Source organism: Engraulis encrasicolus, chromosome 11 (assembly GCF_034702125.1).
Source record: "Engraulis encrasicolus isolate BLACKSEA-1 chromosome 11, IST_EnEncr_1.0, whole genome shotgun sequence".
NCBI lineage: Eukaryota > Metazoa > Chordata > Actinopteri > Clupeiformes > Engraulidae > Engraulis > Engraulis encrasicolus.
The window spans coordinates 10,518,704-10,533,703 of record NC_085867.1 but is presented as its reverse complement, the minus strand read 5'-3'; the positions used below and the strand labels follow the sequence as shown (position 1 = coordinate 10,533,703).

General features: G+C 44.8%; 1 protein-coding gene across 1 annotated transcript in view; it reads left to right on the top strand.

Annotated features, from left to right (window-relative positions):
• Positions 1-5,815: 5,815 nt before the first annotated feature.
• The window catches only part of il11ra (interleukin 11 receptor subunit alpha), an 80,320-nt gene continuing 71,135 nt past the window's right edge, over positions 5,816-15,000 (top strand). The window contains exon 1 of the mRNA XM_063209853.1: positions 5,816-5,924. The gene's annotated coding sequence lies outside the window, so the exon portion shown is untranslated. The remainder of the gene's footprint in view (positions 5,925-15,000) is intronic.

Sequence of the window (15,000 nt, the reverse complement as noted above, 5' to 3'; positions counted from 1 at the left end):
ACACACCTTATCCTGAATACAGGGGCTTCCCATAGAACGCTGTTGCTGGTATCCATTTGAAGAGAATTTTATAACGTCCAAGAATGTAGACTGGGATATAACATTGTGTGCTCATATAAACACCGTATCCCGAATATGATCATAACCGGGATATGCCTCATATTCGGGATACGGAACTGCATATAAACGCACTCAATAGCAGCAGCAAAAATCAACAGCATCCGTCCCTGATGACGGTCCGCCCACCGAGGAAAATGCCCTGTATGCCAGACTACCAGTCCAGCCCTGGCAGTATGAAATGCTCTGTATGAAACAAACAGCAGTGCTATTCTCTCCAGACCCACGTCACGTCACCCCCAGAGACCCCCTGTCACTCTCAGTCTCACTGTCACACCACAGACTCACCCAGACCACTCTCACACCCACTAAACACATCACGTAAGCTATTTGTCCACTGACACGTTCACACTTTTATTTTTTTTATTCCCACACCAGAGATTTCCAGAATACCGGTAGGCCTAGTCAAAATTGGCTTCACACACACACCACTTCCTTTCCGTTGTGTCACTTTCAAAGAAGATATTTTTGGTATATTGATGGAGACAAAGCCATTTTCACTTACCGTAGCTCCCATGGTTGACACCACACCAAAAGTATATTACAGTAACCGATTGCAGTCACTGCACTGCTGTCTCATATCGTGTCAGAGACCACTCTAGACTGATGCCACAGTGTCACACTCAAACTCATCATGTCGACACCTTGACCGAGCTTAAGTACGTCAAAGGTTCCCCCTTTGCATCGAATTGTGACGAAAAGGTTAAGTTGGCCTTTGCATTCCATAGTGAAGGAAAAGACTGCAATTGTGACATGCTTGTTTCAGTGATGGTTCATTTCAGGGAAATGTTTAGGTCTAGGCAACCTGGCCTTTTGTGTCATAGCGTGATGAGATGAAGTGTTGGGTGTGAAACTGGAAGATCAAATTCGAATTCTTTATTAGAGTACAGCCTCTTGAGATAAAGATCACATTTTCGAAAAGGTCCTCAAAATACAGACATAACACACACAGTACATAGTATATCCACACACACTGAAGCTCTTCCTCACTACCACCAACCACACACCGCCTATCTCTTGCGAAAAAGATGTAGGCCTACTAGTTAATTCCATGGATGAAAAACAACTCCCACACCAGAGATTTCCAGAATACCGGTAGTCAAAATTGGCTTCACACACACCACTTGCTTTCGGTTGTGTCACTTTCAAAGAAGATATTTTTGGTATATTGATGGAGACAAAGCTATTTTCACTTACCGTAGCTAGCTCCCATGGCTGTCACCACATCAAAAGTACATTACAGTAACTGACTGCCGAAACTTGTGTCAGAGACCACTCTAGACTGATGCCACAGTGTCACACTCAAACTCGTCATGTCGACACCTTGACAAAGCTTCAGTATATCAAAGGTTCCCCCTTTGCATCGAATTGTAACAAAAAGGCAAAGGTGACCTTTGTATCATATGGTGAAGCAAAAGACTGGCATTGTGACGTGCATGTCTCAGTGATGGTTAAGTTCAGGGAAATGTGGCCCTACCGTGGCTTAACGGTACGGCACTAGGTTACTACGTCGGCAACCCAAGTTCGATTCCGGCCTGGGTCATGTGCCGATCCCCCCACTCACTTCCTGTCACCTCTCATACTGTCCTATCGAAATAAAGGCAAACATGCCCCTATATATATATATAAAGACGTGCATATATGTATACACGTCTTTTGAAAGTCGCTTTGGTTATCTCTTTTGAAAGTTGTTAAGGTTATAAAGCGCCTGCCAAATGCAATGTAATGTAAATGTAATGTAATATATATATATATATATATATAAATATATATATATTAAATTCAAGGAAATGTTTAGGTCTAGGAAACCTGGCCTTTTGTGTCATGGCGAGATGATATGAGGTGTTGGGTGTGAAACTGAAAGATCAAATTCAAATCCTTTATTACAGTATAGCCTCTTGAGATAAAGATCACGTTTTCGAAAAGGTCCTCAAAATACAGATATAACACACACAGTACATAGTATATCCACACACACGGAAGCTCTTCCTCACTACCACCATACCACACACCGCCTATCTCTTGCGAAAATTATGTACTAGTTAATTCCATCAATGAAAAACAAGTTCTACATATTGCAGGAGAGAACAAAAAAGTGTCACACTCCATCCACAGTGTGTTTAATTTACCATTTTTTCCCTTCTAGGCCTACGTCATACTCACACAACTGAGCCACAGTATGTTGATGGTGACAAGGCCATCTCAGTCAAGGCCTCTGGTCATTGTCACGCGAGCTGGAAAGCCAAGGCATGCTAACGGCCTTCAGTGGAAGAGGAGGCGGAGAGCATGACACTACGATTTTATTGTGCCATTGCAAAAACATTGCACTTATGGAGAGAGAGAGAGAGAGAGAGAGAGAGAGAGAGAGAGAGAGAGAGACTGAGAGTGAGATTGAGGAAAAAACAGAAATAAGAGGTAGTGAGATGGGGATTGAGATGGGGAGTGGGTGGATACGATAGACGGAGGGCTTAAAGGGCCGTACACACATGCCGCTGCTCGCTCAGCGAATTAACTCAATAGAATGTCTACGTGTTCCAGCGAGACTAGCAGGCGAGTAGGCGAGTACTGTACAAGCGATGCGATGTGGGCGGATCCCGAGTTGAAAATATTTTATCTTCGAGCGAGGCGAGTAAGCGAGTAACCAATTGGAAGGTAGAGTTCAGTACTTCTCGCCTGTTCATTGGCAGTTAAAGCCGCGGGAACTTTCAGCGAACGTTCTATGAAAGAGAGGCAAGTAGGCGAGCAAGTGAGAAGCTAGTGAATAGCAGCGATGTGTGTGTACGGCCCTTAAGAGAATGACAAATCAAAAATAGGTGAGAGAGAGACAGACAGACAGAGACATAAACAGTCAAAGAGAGAGTGCAAAATACATTCTAGGGCAGACAGAGAGAAGAGGAGGAAGGGAGGAGGAGCAGAGGAGAGCTGTGGGTCCCTGTCCTGTCCTGTCAGTGCTGTGTGTCTGTAAACAGTGGGAGCATAGTTGCGGTGTGCTTGAAGTGGCCCAGCATCCTGACAGTGTCCTTGCTTAGGTTATGAAGTGGAGTATGATACTGCATCTGAAGATGGGCCTGGCTTCGCTCCACAGGCCCATCTTCAGATGCAGTATCATCCTCCACTTCATAACCTAAACAAGGACACTGGGCAGTGCTTTACTGGATGTCATAAACACACGCTGAATTACTGCGTGGTTCGGCAATAACTCTGGAAGCATACCTTTGGTGGGGTTTTTTTTCAGGGGGTGGAATGCAGGGCCGCTGACAGCTTTGACCGGGCACGGGCTAAAGTCATCTAAAAAGGCCCCCTTCTCAATACTTAACATAGATACAGTATAATGTAATGGGGTCCCAAATTTGACCCACACCCACCCACCCGTTTTCTTTGAGCCCAGAACGTCTGACCCCTTTTAGGCAGGCCTGGTGGTATGGAGCGCACAGATACCATGGAGACAGGACATACGGGGACAGTTTCCATAGCAATGGAAGAATAACAGGGCTTTCTTCAAAGCAAATCTGACCATAGTAGACTGCAAAAGACATGAATATTAGCAAATGTAAACTGCATGTCACAAACACATTAATTGAATGCTCCAAATTGCTCCGATAATAACTGTGTGGCCAGGATTCAGCAGGCGGCCAGAAACCTTATATGGTACTATTGTGGGACTGTGGGCTATTTTTTGAGTCCATTCAGCTGGAATACAATGGCCCGAGTCCTTTTTTGCACAAAACATGCAATGGATGAATGTGCCATATGTTAATATGTTGTGCAATGTATATTACATTTTGTGCATTTATGCGTGTATGTGGCAGGACAACTGGCAAATTTCCTTTGCGAATGATACATGTCACTGTCCTCTACTCTACTCCACATACAAGACATCTAAAATCACTACAACGCAATAGTTCTGTTTCTGTAATGGAAAATCAGTTGGACTCTCAATTTGACCTCAATTCGACGCCTGGCCTGGTTGTGGATCTTGTGTGGATTAACAAAAAGTTGGGTAACACTTTACTTAAAGTGTATGTCTATAGCGCATTATAAGTGAATTATAATGCACATTATAATTACTTACAACGTATTATGACTACACTCATAATGCTTCATGATGCTTTATATTGACAGTTATGAACAATCATGAATCTAGCTTATAATGCTTCAGGGTGTCATGAGTGTTCATGACTGACTACATGTATAAACTACAAGCTGCCTGATGGGGCTTATATCACATTATGAGTAATACCCCTCTCTGCATAGACCTGGATGATAAACTGTCATAAGGGCTCATAAGATGCTATACCTGTAATGTTCCATGTGAGATCACAAGTTGTCAATGTGTGCTCTAAGTAAAGTGAAGTTCATATGGATGCATCTATAATGCATCATAATGAACTGTAAGCCCCATCAGGCAGCCTGTAGTTTATATCAATTTATTTATAAAGCATTATTAGCTAGATTCATTTGTATTAATTACTGTTAACATAAAACATCATGAAACATCATGGGGTGTAGTCGTGATGCATTGTAAGTAATTATAATGTGCATTATAATTTGTTATAAATGCGCTCATAATGCCCTATAGATATGGGCTTCATAGAAAGTGTTACCAAAAGTTGTGATGTTGGTGGGATACACCATATGGATGGACCAAATTAAGATGAATGACACTGGGTATGCGGAGTAACTTTTTTGTTTTTTAAGTGTGTGTGTGTGTGTGTGTGTGTGTGTGTGTGTGTGTGTGTGTGTGTGTGTGTGTGTGTGTGTGTGTGTGTGTGTGTGTGTGTGTGTGTGTGTGTGTGTGTGTGGCCTAATGGTGGAATATGTGTGTGTGTGTGTGTGTGTGTGTGGGGTATGGGTATGCGGAGTAACTTTTTTGTTTTTTAAGTGTGTGTGTGTGAGTGTGTGTGTGTGTGTGTGTGTGTGTGTGTGTGTGTGTGTGTGTGTGTGTGTGTGTGTGTGTGTGTGTGTGTGTGTGTGTGTGTGTGTGTGTTTGTGTGTTTGCATAGAGAGTAGCCTATCCAAAATACAATTGTAATCACTTAAGCCTACTCATGTTTTGTTATATAATGTATCCCCTACTACAATTTTAAAACTCTAATCCTACTAGTGTAGCCAACTGATGTAACAGTCAGTTTTCTATCTCACGCTGTCACTGTTTTGTTTATTTTATAGTGTGTGGCATCTGCCATTTAAAGGGCGTTTATGGCATATTGAAAAGGTAAGACGTGACCATTGAGTTGATTGATTTCTGACATTCAATTTCTGTTCATTGATAAGACGTGAAAATTGAGCTAAATGATTACTGACATACAATATCTGTTCATTGATTTCAACATTGATTTCTGATAGATTAAGAAGACTTATCTATGAGCAACACACTTTCACTTTATTTTGGGTTGATGCAAATATCTTCCATGTGTGACCATCATCAGTAGCCTAACCTACGTCTTCAGCAACAAAATTCCGTAGCAACAAGTTGTTACAATGAAACACGGTCTGGTGCTAAACAGCAGAGTGACAACCAGCAGGTCACTTTGAGATAAGCTTCAGCAAACGAGCAGACTGCAGGGCGCGTAATTAAATCCACGTCTTGGCGCAATTCCACATTTTTTTCTACAACATCCGCTACAGGAAACACCCAGTCCAGCTCCTCTTCACTGACAGCACTGCCATCCAATGGGAACGCGTTTTGGAGTTAGCCTATAATTCTCTCCTATTCATCTTACTACTACGAGCTTAAACTTGAGCCAACTGTGGCCATGGAGAGTGACCATATCAAAATGCCCGTTTAACCTCCGTAGAAAGATAAGGTAAGGTGAAATCTTTCACTTTTGTGTTATTTGGAAAAGAGTATCTTTCCGAGTTCTTGGTTCGGGTGGTCTCAGTTGCGGTCTCGTGAATGTGTGGAAAAGTTGTACGGTCTCTCGAGAACTCGGGGCTACACGCACTGAGCTTGCGCTTTCACTGATAACTTTTGAGACGTGTTTATTTGCTTAAGTAGAGGACGGACTCATCAGAGCGTTTATTGAGAAGTAATACGGTGTTTATAAGAAAACATTAGCTTTTGAACGGGAAAATCACTTCCCATAGTTTGCTGGTTTCCAGTCCATTGATTATTTTCCCGTTACATTCCTCTCCTGAAAGAGGGGCATCTTTAAAGCGCTTTTTGCGCAGGCCCGATTTTTACTCTCTTTTCGGTCTGAGTGACTGACTTACTGGAAATTAAACTCGGGCTTCTGGTTGATTTAAACTGGTACGCCGCTGTGATTTACAGACCAAACGTGTTTACAATACAAGCATAGCCTACTATAAGCTACAGCATAGGCTACAACCAGTTGTTTGGTACTATTGAAGAAGCCAACTTAGTTTGATATGGATGTTTGAATCAGGTTATGTAATGAAAGTCTTAATTTACTCAAGGTCTTACCCTATTCTAAGTTATTTTCTTGGTCTGTTTTTGTCGTTTATGGCTAGGTGTCTTTTCGTGTTATAATAATAATAGGCCTAATAATAATAATAATAATAATAATGATAATAATAATAATAATAATAATAATAGGCCTACATTGTCCTTTGAAACCCATGCGCCAGAATGAACCTTTCACTAGTCTATAACCAAATACTGCTATTTTGTTTTGTGTACAGTTTAATATATAAATTATATTAATAAGTCATGGGCATATATGGTTAAATGTATATAGAATAAGCAGTAGTAAAGCTGCAAAACAAAAACTGTTGGATAACACAGTGCAGTCAGAGTGGCTCAAACATAACTACCGATGGTTTTGCAGCTCAAGGCTGAGGTTGAGGGTGGTATGTGCATAGATTACAGTCTTCTGAAGAAGTATGTTAATTACCAGCACTCATCAAAGAGACAGGGCAATGTTTGACTTGGGTTTTTAAGTTGACTGAAATTGCATAATGATGAAAACCTTGTACAGACTGGCCCTAGTCTGTGTATTTTCCCCAGTTGTGTGTGTGTGGTTAATCTGATCTTGATGGCGCTGATTTTGTTTTTAATCATCAGTGCCTTTGTAGCCTATTGTCATGCCATGGGAATGGCTGTTGTTGAGTAACATGTACTTGTACTAAGTGAAGACCAGTTTTGTGGAAGCAATGAAGGTGGCAATTAAAAGACATTAAATGCAGCACCATGTTCATCTGTTGCTGCACTTATTCTGTGATGGCCATGACTGCAGTTGGCTACAGTACAGTACACAGACTTAAGCAGACACACAGCACAGACAACAGAATGGGGGCAATGGGCCTCTTTCTGTGTAGCGTAGGCTGCAGTACTGTGTTACTGAATGTGTCCCTGACTGTAAGCTATGCGTTTTTGCACTGTACCTACTACAGTGACTAAAATAGGCCCTCTTACTGTTCACTGAAATATTAATTAACATGGCCAATGCCTGCCAGGTGTACAGTGGGCAGTCATGGGTGAGCGGTTATGGGCAGTCATGGGTGAGCGGTTAGGGCGTCAGACTTGCATCCCAGAGGTTGCCGGTTCGACTCCCGACCCGCCAGGTTGGTGGGGGGAGTAATCAACCAGTGCTCTCCCCCATCCTCCTCCATGACTGAGGTACCCTGAGCATGGTACCGTCCCACCGCACTGCTCCCCATGGGGCGCCACTGAGGGCTGCCCCCTTGCACGGGTGAGGCATAAATGCAATTTCGGTGTGTGCAGTGTTCACTTGTGTGCTGTGGAGTGCTGTGTCACAATGACAATGGGAGTTGGAGTTTCCCCAATGGGCTTTCAGTGGTTTTGACTGAGTTTCTGTTTCATAACAACTGATGGCCACGACTGTATTAAGACACTGTGGTGCCCCCAGGGGCACGAATACCTCACGGGTGCCCCCGTGTTTGTCATGTGGTTCCCCCTAACTGGCTGTAAGTGGTGTGTGCCTCTGGGCACTGTGCTACCAGAGATTCTTTAAGTAGGCCTATATAGAGATATGCCAATGTAATAGGTTGCTATGGGCACCTAACATGACCAGGTTCCGGTCTGCCTACAGGGGCGTGTCATAATACTCCTTGCATTGAATAGAACAGTCCTTAGGTCTGCCTAGGTCTGCCTAAAGGGGGGTTTCTCCCCCCTCCCCTTGCAATAATATAACCCGGAAACAATGGGCCAATGGAACCTCTCTCTCTCTACTCTCTCTGGTAATACTGCCGGCCCTTGTGGATAATCCGGCCCTGTTGATGGCTGTTTCAAGGTGGACGTTTGCTGTGTGTTCATTACTACTGTAACTCTTGGTGCACAGCTTTTGGTGTACAATGGTCAAGCCAGGATCAGAGGAATGCTGGGAAAATATTTGGAGTCCACAGCATATAATGTGGGGCTGTTGAATCTCCTCATTGTTCTAGAGCGCAATTGTTGTTTTTTCGGACGCTTCCAAAACTCACACTTTTCAAACGCTCTCGCTGACTGCCAAGACAGCCTTTTGTATAATGTGCTGTATAATCTGCCCCTCAGTGGGAGGTAGAGACTCTCTCTCTCTCTCTATCTCTCTCTCTCTCTCTTTCTCTCTCTCTCTCTCTGTCTCTCTCTCGCAGTGCTGTGTGGTTTGCCTCTTATTGCCAACGCTGCTATGTACAGTATCTACCTGTAGTGAGAGCAGGAAGGCAGAGAGTTTAAAGCTAGAGTGTGTGTTTTATTTCCAAAATGTATGCTGCCCATTCACATTTTTTTCCTCTTCAAAGAATATTGGACTAGTATGGTTTTGCAGCCATCGGTGTTGACAATGTCTGTGACTGGTCATTCAAAATGGCAGATTTACACAGAGAATATTCAGCCGAAAACTGCAAACTTGCAACGCCTAATGAACACTTACAAATTGATAATGGTGGTAATTGATAAAAATGTGTGAATGGGTCGACATAAAGTCTGGAAAATAAACTACTTAAAAATGTACATTCTCTACCTTTAAGCTTTAGCAGGGGCCTCCACTATCTTCCATTGGGAGAGTGAAGGGGCCCAGAATGATGCAGGCCTGCATTCTTGTATTCAGGGGGTGGCCATCCTCACAGTAACTGTTGCAGTGTTAATTCAACATTTAAAGCTTACTCTTAGATCTTACTCTGTAAGTGCTGAACTAACTGCAGACATGTAGGCCTACTGTGCTCTACCTTTTAAGCAGTGCCCTCCACCATCTTCCATTGGGAGACTGTGTGGCCCCAGGTGTACACTCTTGCCATAAGGGGGGAATCTAGGGGGCTATGAAAAAGATTACATTTTGGGAAGGGGCAACATAGAATTCTGAAAATAAATGACTGAAAACTACAGCATAGAATACTGGAAAACAACTACTAAAAGGATAGTGCGCTGCTCTACCTTAAAGCAGCGGCCCCCGCCAGTGGTGTAGTCTACTTTTTTATGGTGGGTATACTGTATATTTGAGCATTTTTTGATGTGGGTATACTGTATATATTTGTGCTATTCTAAATAATAATAATCGATCCATGTTAAGTGGGTATACTGAAATCCCTGAAATTTTGAAGTGGGTATACTCCGTATACCTGCGTTCTACGTAGACTACACCACTGGCCCCCGCCATCTTCCATTGGGAGACTGTAGGACTACGGTATGGGCCCAGATGTACCGTACGCACATTCTTGCAGTCTGGGGGGAAGCTGGGCTGGGGCCGCAAATAGACGAGTCGACACTGGAATGCAAACAGCGAGATGGAGTGCTGTTTGACAGGGCCCCGGACCCGGACGAGAGAGAAAGAGGAATACCTTACCAATAAACATAAACACTACGCGGTACTACACAGTGTTGCCAGATTGGGCTGTTTCCCGCCCAATTGGGTTGCTTAGGATGGCCGTGTGTGGCTAATAATGGCATTTAGCAGAAAAACCCTCCCATTTTTTGCCATAGAAATCAATAGAATTGGGTGGGATTTTGTGCTTCTAGGCGGGTTTTGAGCATTTTTTGGGCTGAAAATCATCAGCCTCATCTGGCAACCCTGGTACTACAGTACACGGGCTGGGAGACGAGACGAGAGTAGCTGTAGTTAGGCCTACTTGTGGTTTTCGCCTGGCTGCAGAGTGTGCTGCCTGTGCCATGCTGTATCTCGCTGGAGCCTCCTTGCCTGCTTTGCGCTCTTCTCTTTTCTTTATTTCTGTCTTTCATTCTTGGTCTTTTTTTTGCTCTCTTGCATTTTCGGGGTTTTTTGTGTGTTCCTTTTTGTCTTATACTCTGTGTCCGTGTTACAGTAGACTGTCTTTTTTTGCTATCTCTTCATATTAGCTGCATTTCTTTCCCTTTTGTTCTCTCTCTCTCTCTCTCTCTCTCTCTCTCTCTCTCTCTCTCTCTCTCTCTCTCTCTCTCTCTCTCTCTCTCTCTCTCTCTCTCTCTCTCTCACTCACTTTCTCTCACTTTCTCTTTCTCTCTCTCTCTCTTTATCTTTCTCTCTCTCTCTCTTTGTCTCTCTGTCTCTCTCTCTCTCTCTCTCGTTGCCTCTCTTTTGCAACTTTGTCTTTGTTTGGATCTGTCTATCTGTCTTTCTGTCTCCATCTCAGTCTGTCTGTCTGTCTTTCTGTCTCCATCTCCGTCTGTCTGTCTGTCTGTCTGTCTCTCTCTCTCTCTCTCTCTCTCTCTCTGTCTGTCTCTCTGTCTCTCCCTCCATCTGTCTCTCCCTTCCTCTGTTTAAACGTTCATCTTTCTCACTTTCCCGCTGCCTCCTTTTTCAGGCCCCAGAAATTGCTGAGTCTGTGGCTGTCGTCTCAGCTCTCACTCCTCTCCTCTCTTCTGCGCTCTGCTCTGCAGCTCCAGTGTCTCTCACTTGGCCCAGATTTCTGTGCGCGTGTGTGTGTGTGTGTACTGTACTGTACTCTGTGTGTGTGTGTGTGTGTGCATGCACAAGTGTGTGTGTGTGTAGTGTGCACTCACTCGGCTCGTGTTTCAGGGGCTTATTATATGAAGCGTCTGCAATCAGATTCGAATTAAAGCTGCGTCTGTGTGTGGAGCTCCAAAACCCCAGCCCCAGCCCCAGCCCCAGCCCCAGCCCCAGCCCCAGCCCCAGCTCAGCCCGAGGAGAAGGGCCCCATTTTGGGGAGAGGGGAAAGAGAGAGCAGGGTGGTGGTGGTGGTGGTGGTGATGGTGTTGGTAGTTGGGGGGGAGACAAGGCAGACCTGATGCCTGCCAAAGCCAAAGCCAGCGGCGTGCTGAGAGGCTAGCGAGAGCCGCTCCAAGATTACATTTGCATGAGGCCCACGGATGGGATTCAATTTTTCTGCCGCACTTTTTTTTCTGTGATTTTTTTTTTTTTTGGAGATGATGATGGCTTGCTCACTCTGTTGGTCTTTGCCCAATGCTGAAGGTTGGCTTGAATCTCTTTCTCTCTCTCCGTGGGCAAGATCAGGGGGGCTGCTGGTGTGATTGAGTTCCAGCCTAAGAGGTACATAAAATGGGTAGACACGAATTAAAAGGTACCCTGTTGTGAAAGCTTCACTGGTATTTTTTAATCTTCTTCTTCTTCTTCTTCTTCTTCTTCTTCTTCTTCTTCTTCTTCTTCTTCTTCTTCTTCTTCTTCTTCTTCTTCTTCTTCTTCTTCTTCTTCTGACTTACTTACTTCTCCTCCTCACACGTTTTCTCTCAGCACCTATTCATAAATGCATGAAAACTTTAACCTCTTTTATTTTTAGCGAGCGGTGCACGGGAAGGATATGATGATGATCATGATGATGATTGTGATGGCTCTGCGATTGCTTCTGGTGGACACGGTGTTGACAGTGAGTCACTGGGCCTGGAATGCAATATTCATTAGAGACGGACTACGCAACGTTGACCCGCAAGTTTTAGCCGAAGCCGCACGTGTGTGCCCGCTCGCTTGCTTGCTGGCCTTGTGGCCGACGGGAGGGGTAATTGGGCGAAATTGGTGGTAGCAGGCTGGCAGTGAAAGGAAAGGCCTTTGAAGTCAGCCCCGACATTGTGAGTTATCGGAGAGGGCCGAGGGCCGGGGGACGGACGGGTGTGGTCGTCCTGGCATTATTTTGGCAAAATTAGCAGCCGTCTGCCTGCCCAGATTCCGGGCCTGGGCCAAAGTCATCTGAACCCCCCCCACACACACACAATACATGCAATGTAATGGAGGCCTGATTCACCCCACCCCCTCCCAACTCCCTGCGACCTGGTCAACAGACCCCTTTGTCCGCCTCTGTCGACTTCCCTGTGCCTGCCTGCCTCCTGCCTTCCTGACGACTTTGTTTACAAATGCCCTGGCCTACAGACACCTCCTGTGGTAAATACGGTTAAGTGAAGACAGGCCATGGGTTGCATGTGTCAGAAACGTTTCCTTGTTAAATGTATTGCACATTAGGGGGTGATTTCCATTGTTTTCTTCCTACATGTAATGCCCTGTGTAGGACATCAGCTGTATTGTTTTGCACCCTACCCACCTAACATCCCATATCTGGATGGGATGTGGACTTGCATTGTTCTACTCCCTACATAATATCCTACAGATTGTAAGTTGCATTGTGTTGTTTCTTAGATACTGTAGTTATTTCCATATAGTGAAGGAATGCACATTTTGGATTTGTGCCCATTATGTTGCCTATGGGCAGGGAAGCCGGTGGGGTGGGGGTGTAGGTGGGGTCTGGGGGTCAGTTGTCCCCGGCTTTGCAGAATTGGGTCCACATTTCATTGACAGGGCTCTAAATTAACACCAGCCACCCTGGCAAATGCTGGTAAAAATGGATTTTGCTTGGTAGAAAAGAACGCTTATTGGCCACCTGGAGTTTTAGTGAGTGTATGTTTGACTACTAGTACTAACAACATCTATGAGCGAAAAATTGGTAGTGACGATAAAAGTTAATGTAAAGCCCTGATTGTACGTGTTGAGTAGGGGGCCTTTCAGATGACTTTGTCCTGGGCCCTGGCCAAAGCTGTCAGTGACCTCCTTGAGCATGACTCATTATGGTGCTGGTGAAACCATCTTCAAAATATCTTCAGGAAAGCCCAATTGTCTCTAATTTGCCTTACTGTCACTTACACCTCTCTCTCTCTCTCTCTCTCTCTCTCTCTCTCTTAGCCTTTCATTGTCACTCCACCTCCAATTTATAGTTTTTTCCTACCTTTCTTTTTATACTTCACACTTACGGCCAGTGCTGGTCATGGTTAAATGGCTCAGTGACAGCTGCTGGTGTGTGTTGCGTGTGTGTGTGTGTGTGTGTGTGCACTTGTGTGCGCGCTGTGTGTGTGTGTGTGTGTGTGTGTGTGTGTGTGTGTGTGTGTGTGTGTGTGTGTGTGTGTGTGTGTGTGTGTGTGTGTGTGTGTGTGTGTGTGTGTGTGTGTGTGTGTGTGTGTCATGGAGGAGGAGAGGAATGTGTCCAAGTGCATTGTCCTCTCTCACTCCCCACTCATCTTCCTCATCCAGCATTTTATTGTCAACACCCTCAGGAAGACTTACAGCATGTCTCACTGCAAGTTCAAGTTTTCGTGTTTTTTTTGTTTTCCTTCTTTCTTTCCCTATGTGAAACAGTCATTTTTTCCACTGAGGAGATTGTGAAAGTCCATCGGCATGCTCGGCTTACAAACTAACACCATCTAGTGTGTATCTAGTGTGTGTGACTGTGCTCAGTGTTGTGCCTTGGGTCTTGCCTGAAAATGTATCATGTCTAGTATGCCAATGTTCAATGGTGTTTAATGTCTTGATGTTTGTTAAGTATGCCTGTTGTAGGCTGTGACAAATCTATCTATCTATCTATCTATCTATCTATCTATCTATCTATCTATCTATCTATCTATCTATCTATCTATCTATCTATCTATCTATCTATCTATCTATCTATCTATCTATCTATCTATCTATCTGTCTGTCTGTCTGTCTATCTATCTACCAAATCCCTTTCAATTGTGCATGTAGACTGTGTATCTCAGCTTCAGACAGAGCTGGTTTTACCAGTAGAAGGACAAGGCAATTGCATAGGACCCCACCAAAACTGCCCATTGTAGTGGCCAAGAAGATCGTGGTAAATGCCAGCAACATCAATTCAAAAGGGCCCCATGTCTACGCTTCGCCTGTAGGGCCCAAATTTGTTGAACGGTGAAAACACACTGGCTTAGGAGTAAGCTCATCGCTAATCTCAGTTAATGTACCTGGGTGGATGTACCCAGTCCTTGTTTCCACTGAGGAGAGGGTGAAAGTCCTCGGCTTACAAACTAACACCAACCAAAACCCCCCTCAACTACGCATAATGCACCTCTACTTCAGAGTAAGCGAGCTTGTTTCAGGTAATGTACCTCTTCTGCAGAGTAAGTGGTAACCTTGTTTCAGGTAGTAGTGTACCCTTTCAGTGTAAGGGGGGAGCTTGTTTTTCAGGTAGACCTTGCTTGTTAGTTTATTTATTTGCAGTTGGCCAGGTGACATGGCTATTTTGGAGCCCTTAGATCCCTGTCCCGCTAGACTCCGAGGGTGAGTGAACCAACCGGCCGGCAGGGCTTCAAAGCCTCGTGTTTGCTCCGAGAGAGGCACGCAAGCGTGTGGGAACGCTGTGGTGATCGGGCTTTAATCCGACTCAATTGGCTCCAACCGGCCGACAGAACGGTCGCCCGACAGACCATCAGACCGGCCGATAGGCTGCTCAGCTGCATCTGGCCCGGGGAGACCAGGATGCCTGATGCCCTCAAAGCCACACGCCCAGACATTTACTGTACACACACACACACACAGACACAGACACAGACACACACACACACACACACACACACATGCTGTCACACAGACACACACACGGACACGCACCTATTCCCACACACACACGCACACGCTCACACATGCTTTCACACAGACACAACACACGGACACACACCTATTCCCACAAGAACACACGTACACATACTGTAGCGTCTACACATAGACACACAGTTGCGCGCATACA